Genomic DNA, 6,962 nt, shown 5'->3' with positions numbered 1-6,962 from the left:
TGATTTGAGCTTCTCCTATACTGTTTAAATGGCTATAGTAATTTAACGTAGAAGGATCTTTCCCCTTTATGTTATGAAAAGAATTATCATTATATCGTTTGGATTCTTCTTCTCTCGTCCCTTGAATTTCTCGGTCTCGGTCGTCCAACTCCCCCTTTACCTTATTTCGATGCAAAAAGAAGACTAGTCTGAGATATTAGAATGAGCCCATTTTGATTTGATTTGATTTAGATTAGAGCTCACTACTGGTAGATAAGACTACTATATGTATCTGAATCCCCCCCTTCGTTCTCACTCGTACCTGAGTAATTAAAGCTCTGGTTAAATCACTCTCCTGAACTAGAACTTGGAAGAATCTCTTTATATTCTATTATGCCCTTATGAAGATTTTTATTTGAGCTCTCCTTCATCTTTCTTGTATATAGAATAGAATCATATGAAATTAAATTAGGACTCCTACTCAAGATCTGATATTGAATTCATGAAAGTGATGATCGAGAAAGCCTTTATGCGTTTGCAAGGCCTAGAGTCTTTATATTTGAATTTAGCCGCGAAGCCGGTCAATTTTATTAAGATCCTTTCAATCAAGTTGAATTGAAGAGACAAGATCAGTCTTTCCTGGATGCTACTCTATTAATTCAAATGAGAACTGATTCATGATAATGATTTTTTTTCAAGATGAAAGGTCCCGTGGGAACCTAATTAGGAATTACATAAATTAGCTGCCGAGGTTGACTCTTATGACTAAGGGTATATAAGAGTTCGACCATAAGGGAGAGGCCCGATCTTGAGTAGTTATGAATAGCCGACTGTTGCTGGGGGCCGAAAGGGCTCGAGCGACAGCGAGAGGGACTAAATTCATATAAGATAAGAAGCTGGCACTGAGAGGGCTCGACTGCAAAGGAGAGGGCACCATATGATAGATTCTTATTTAGATCAGATTGATGAAATTAAGTATTCTAATATAATTAGTCAAAAGTATATTCATATCAAAGTTCAGGTTCGTCTTGTGCGCGGCTTTGACTTTCTCGTTCTCCGGCTTATGGGGGCAGGTAGGGTCAACCCTTCACTCTCCTCCAGTCTCTATGGGAATAGGTACCCTATCAAGACTGAATGATCATTACTTAAATCACATAAACTAGGTCTCGGTCACTAGGTCAGCCCATATAGGATATTTAGCATTTTGACCCTAAGGGGTCTTTAATCTAAGGAGGGATCTAACCTAATGGAGTTCATGATAATGGGACACGCGAGTTAGAAAGTCATTATTGGGAGAGAGAGGAGCGAATGATCATTAAGAGCTCAATAGGGTTTCATATGCATTCTTACTATACGTACATATCTTTATCTTTTTTTTATCTTTCATGGTGAAGAGCTAGCTCTATTGTGGTTCACTTTCTTTCTATTTTAAATTCTACTTTCACTTCTTTCTCTTATCTTTTTATGCATTAAATTTAACCTGCAATAAAGACAAAGACTACTTTTGAAGCACTTTTGAGACCCTAAATCAGACGGAAACCTCAGATCAGCATGAGCTAGTCTAATAATGTCAAGAGACTCGAAAAGGACCATGAGTCAGTGCTTTCCTGTTTTAGAACAGTTCCGGTCGCATTAGTTCTTCCAGTTGACCGCAAATATAAGATATGAACTTAATTGCGCCTACACTGAGGTAGGTGAATAGCGTGACTGAGGAACGAGATGGAAGAGGCAGTAGAAGTAGATATCTAGTCAACAAGGAGCACCATTACAGATTCAAATCATAGCCATATCATATTAAGGAAGCCAGGCGGTCCGTTTTATCGCTTGTGTAAATAAATTTGTACGAAACCCCTTATTAAGAACTAAAGTAACTGGGACATAGATTTTCTCAAGTAAAGTTGGAAACCCCGTCTTTTTGACATGAACTGACTCTTCTTTAGGTAAATTAATGGCATCTTGGTCTTTTTATCAAGTTCAGTAGTCAAGCCTGTGAGCCTTCCCGTCGTTGCCACTCCTCCCTTTTGTTTACTTTGAATCCTATAAGTTTGTAAATTGAAAGTCTTATGATTCACTTAACCACTTTGACTCAGCAAAGAGTAGTGAATGGCTATTCAAAACTACTCATACGAAAGATCTTCCCATAAATGCTCAAATTGAATTGGCTCCAGAAATGAGATTCTCACTCGTGCCTTGCCAGAGTTTGTTCAGTAGAGTCACTTCCTCTTGCTGCTTTGTCCTTGAATGGGAGTGTCAGGCACTTATTATATTATATTAAATACGCTGAGGGGACGGGGACCTGCCACTCTTTGTCTTAAGTGCATCCGGGTAATGAATTATAAAAGAAAGAAGCGCTAAGAAGACTACGAAGACTAATTCTTTCTCACTCTCCCCTCTCGGGTCTTCTCTCTCCCTATTGGTCTCACTCTATCCTACAAGATCCCAGAAGGTCGATCCCATTAGCGGTGTCGGCTCTCTCCCTATCGGTCTCGCTATTATCTACAATATCCCATATGGTCTCTCCTAGCAAGAGGTCGTAAATGGTGAAATATATAGTAAGGTTACTCTTTTCCTTATAGTCGGCCCTCTCCTTAGTAAGAAGAGTCTTATATTATGTACCCTCTCGCATGTGCTCGAGCTATCGGCGTCGAACCCAGTCTATACTCTTTCCTCTCGCTAAATTCTTTAGCTCTCTAAATATATCAATTCTCACTCCCGTCATTAGAGTTCTCACATAAGGAGCCCCTCGGACTGACCTAAGCCTTTCGTAGGTTCAAGAGGGTGCAGTGCAATTCCACTCCCAAGGAATGAATGGAGGCAGGTTCCATCTCTAGTACTTCTTTAAGTTGGATAGGACTGATTATTAGTTCTCTCTAGAATAGATTCAGATTTTTTTTACATTATCTAAAGAAGAGAATGATCTCCCGTCGTTTGGAAATTGAATGAAATGATTGAGAAAGCTCCGCTTCGCTTTGGATTTGAGTATTGACTTCTCCCGGAATTGAATTTTGCCTCAGATCTCTTTCAAGCTCTTGAGTGGACGAGTTCGATTTCATATAAAAGAGCACTTTGAGCTAGATGCTTCACACATGCAACTCTGACTGAATCAATCGAATCATTTAATAAACTAAACTTCAAAGGGTCCCGAACGATAGTGAAATGAGCCCTCTTAGTAATGTCATAAGTCAGAAGTTAGGAGCGGATCTTTCGTAGTTTTAAATGTCCATGAACTACATACTTGAATTAGCTGAGGTGCGAATATAATGACGCGCTCGAAAGAGAACCTAATCCAAGGTCAAGTAGTTAGATTAATAAAGAAAATGATAAAAAACGTAGAAATGCAATGGATACGCTATCTTCCCCCCCCCCCCCCCCCTTGAAAGCCTTGTAGTAGGAGATGAAAGAACCTCTTAGGTGTGGTTCCTTAATGGAGTCTGAAGGGGAGGTAATTGACCTTTCATAAGCCGAAGGATAGGGTTCCACATATAGAGGAGAGGAGCGAATGAGAACGAGGCGCAAGAGAGAGGAAGGAGGGAGAACACAAATTAGTGCTCACCATTAGTCTTGGCAATATTATGTTTCATAAAGGATGGATCAGTTATTCTAGTTCCATGTTTACGAACAGCAGGTGGCAGTGTGCATGGTTCTTTCTAATCCGATAAGGGCACTCCGGCAGGGATACGGCTCCAAGTTAATTAATGGGGAAGCGCAAATGAAATTGTTCAATAGCCTTCTCGGCTGTGCTACTAGATCTACCCAGACTCCATCATTCACTACTGGTACTTGAGCCCTCTGACGCTAGCTATAATCAACTGAGACAACCATGCAAAATGCTGTCCTTACAATATTGAATTGAATTAACAACTTTATATATGATATGATAAGTCTAACTTACTCTTCCCCTCTTCCCTTGAGCTATTGAATTTCATACCACTTTAAAACGAGTGCGTCATCTTTATTCGCTCCTAAATGAGATTAGAGCTCAATTCTCGAGTTAGATTCATTTAGGCCCTGGGGGTGGAGCCTACCAAGAATCTTTGATCACTTAGTTCTCACTCGTACCTATCGCTAAAAAGACTTATACTTTGAATTAACTCCTCTCTCAGCAACATGGACTCATTCACTCTACAGCAAGAGGTCGTAAATGGTGTACCATTTACTCTTTCCAAACTCGCGTGTCATTCTCATTCGCTCCTTATGGTCTCACTCTTGCTCTCGCGTATACTGAAAGTGACGAGCTATAAGACTGAATATGTACTCCCTCTCATCCCTTTCGTCCCTCAATTCTCTATATGCGAGCCTTCCTTCTTTAGATTCTTAGTCGGCCCTGAAACTCTGGAAGGGCTGCATTCATCCCTTTCGCGAACTCAAAGTTTCAGGTTGAGTCTCAAGAACTCTCCATACTAGGGCTAGGGCACTTCTGATCTTCAAGAACATGTTGCTTCATAACATAATGTAGCTCCTAGGGTTCTCCTTGTCGCTTCCTTTGATTTGATAATTCCGCACTCAGCATAACTGAGCGTCGAGCTACTTTTCCCTTTAACTTATCCAGTTATGTAGGAGTAGGTCCTGGGACCTCTTTATATAAAGAGTTCAATACTTCTCACTCTAAATTAAGAACTCAAATAGTGGGCACCCCTTTCCGAACAGCAACATATGCCTTCTTTTATGTTCATAGCAATGCCCGCGTCGAATAAGTTATCAGTTGACTCACAGAATCCACCAGAAAGCACGATCCAAGCTAGAATAGAAGCTCGGTTTAAAGGGGGTCATCGGTAGCCCACTACTTTCCCTTTCTGACTGATAGACGGTGAACCAGAGCGAATAAATTGATATCTTTTGACTCTAGCTACAGTCTACTATAGGTGCACCATTGACATAATTACTTACTAGGTTTTTGGGGCCTGCCATACGTTACTTACTTCACTCTTTTCGTATATCTCCCTTCTGGTCGAGTCCTTTCGGCCCTCTCCCATAAATAGAGTTTGAGCTCAAAGTTAGTTAGTTAGGAGTGAATGCTTTATTAGATTCGATAACTTCATTAAGTGCACTCGTACCAAATGCGATTCCTCTCAGCTAATTAGAGTCAGACGTGCGCTTCCGAAGGCCAAAACTAATCTTTAATACTACTATACTAAATTAGACTCTTATCCCAACCTCAAAGAAGCGATGGACTGCAACGAAAAGCAACCTGAAACTAGGATCAGAATTCAAGGTAAAGTAGAATAGCAAGGGTACGATAGAGAGAGTTATGAAAAGAGGTCAGGAAAAAACACTTATTAATGTCGCTCCACTCTTAATCTAATTACGTCTATTATATGAATGACGGTATAGAAGGAAGAGATCTCTACTTTAAATTGTCAGACTCAGCTCTTTCATTCGTTAACTCAAGTACGGGAGTTCATTATATCATATAGAAGATAAAAGATCAGTTTAAAGGAGATGCTTTACACATGCAATTCTAAATTAGGGGAGGAAGATTAGAAATTACATAACTTAACTTAAAAGGGCTCGACTATAAAGGGGAGGGAATACCTTTGCTCGCCATACTATAATAAATTCGTTGGAGAGGGCAAATTTTAATGTCAGAAGTGCACCAAAGAGTCACCTTACTATATATTTCACCCCGTATATATATTAAGTTCGTAATACCTTAATTTGCTAGGTAATCATAATCATAATGAGATAATGTTCATTAGATTAGGGTGAAATAGCTCGCAACTATACTGGTAATAATTTAAGAAGAGGGGAATCCAATTAGGAATGTAAGAAGTTTGCACTGAAAGTTGTTAAAACATCACTTCCACTTTTTTGTCCATAAGAATAATTAGGGTTCCAGCTAGGGGCAGAGAATGAGGCATAAGTAAGAAGTGCCTATTGTACTTATCTCGTTCTAGCATAAGAACTTATATGTATGGCTCGCGCTAAGAATCTTTGATCAACTCAAACTTATAAGGAAAGGGCCTTCATTTCCCACTCCGCCACACTATAATATAAGTTGAAGAAAACATAAACCTGAGGAATCGAGCATCAAGAGAGCAAGATAGCTGCCACTGAACTAGCTGCTGCCATAAAGAGTGAAAAGAAAGAGGAGTAGTGGTGCCACTCACTTCTTTCGATTTCGAGTAGACCAAAAGAATGTATTTCATATATGTTAATGACCCCCAATTAATAACAGTAAGGAATGGATTCCCGTCTCTTAATGAAATATGCTCTTCCGGTTAGCTGTACTCTCGTCTAGCAATTAAGGCTTGGGTGGTGGATAGGGACCTTCAAACAATAGATCTATGCTTCAACTTATATTATAGTGTGGCATCTGGTCTCCAATCTCGCTTGAACAAGGCTTCTTTCTACATCAAATTTACCTATTATAAACTATGAACTCAACAGAGAAAAGCTACTGTTCAAATCACTGGAACTGATCCTTGCAATCGAAGAGTAAAGCGCGCTACTGGCTGGCTTCAACTCTATCTCGAAAAAAAGTGTTTTTGTATGACCAGGTATAGAAACTTCCACTTGAACAGGTCCCACTTGAGGGCATACAGAACTCGGCCATAGAAAGTGCCTTACTTGCGCTGGCATACCGGTTCGCTTGATGGCTGGCATGAAAACTGGCTTTTGGAATAGGCAAGAGAAATAGGATTTCGGCAACATCTGCACAGGCTTTCTTTTGCGATGTCATTCTTTTCTGTAATACCTTTCGAGCTTTCAACTTTCTTCCAAACCGAATCCCTTTGACACGTCGTTATCACTCGTACCTCGTTCCAGGCACGGAGTCGCTCGCATTCATTACGAGTAAGAAAGTAGGGAGTCCAATAATAAAAGTAGTTCGTTTCCTTATTGAGCAGAGCCTACAAAAAAGGGGACGGGTGCAACATAGAATTTATTACAGTAAAGAATATACTAGAAAGAATCTACAGGGTAGACACAGAAGGACGGGCTAACGAGCCGGAAACTAGCTTTCGAACTGCGTCCCAGGGAAAGAA

The sequence above is a fragment of the Curcuma longa genome, chromosome 1, assembly GCF_044706935.1.
Source record: "Curcuma longa cultivar G26 ecotype Majalengka, Jawa Barat chromosome 1, ITB_CL_G26_1.1, whole genome shotgun sequence".
Classification (NCBI taxonomy): domain Eukaryota; kingdom Viridiplantae; phylum Streptophyta; class Magnoliopsida; order Zingiberales; family Zingiberaceae; genus Curcuma; species Curcuma longa.
The sequence above is the reverse complement of the archived record's forward strand: the minus strand, read 5'-3'. Positions refer to the sequence as shown.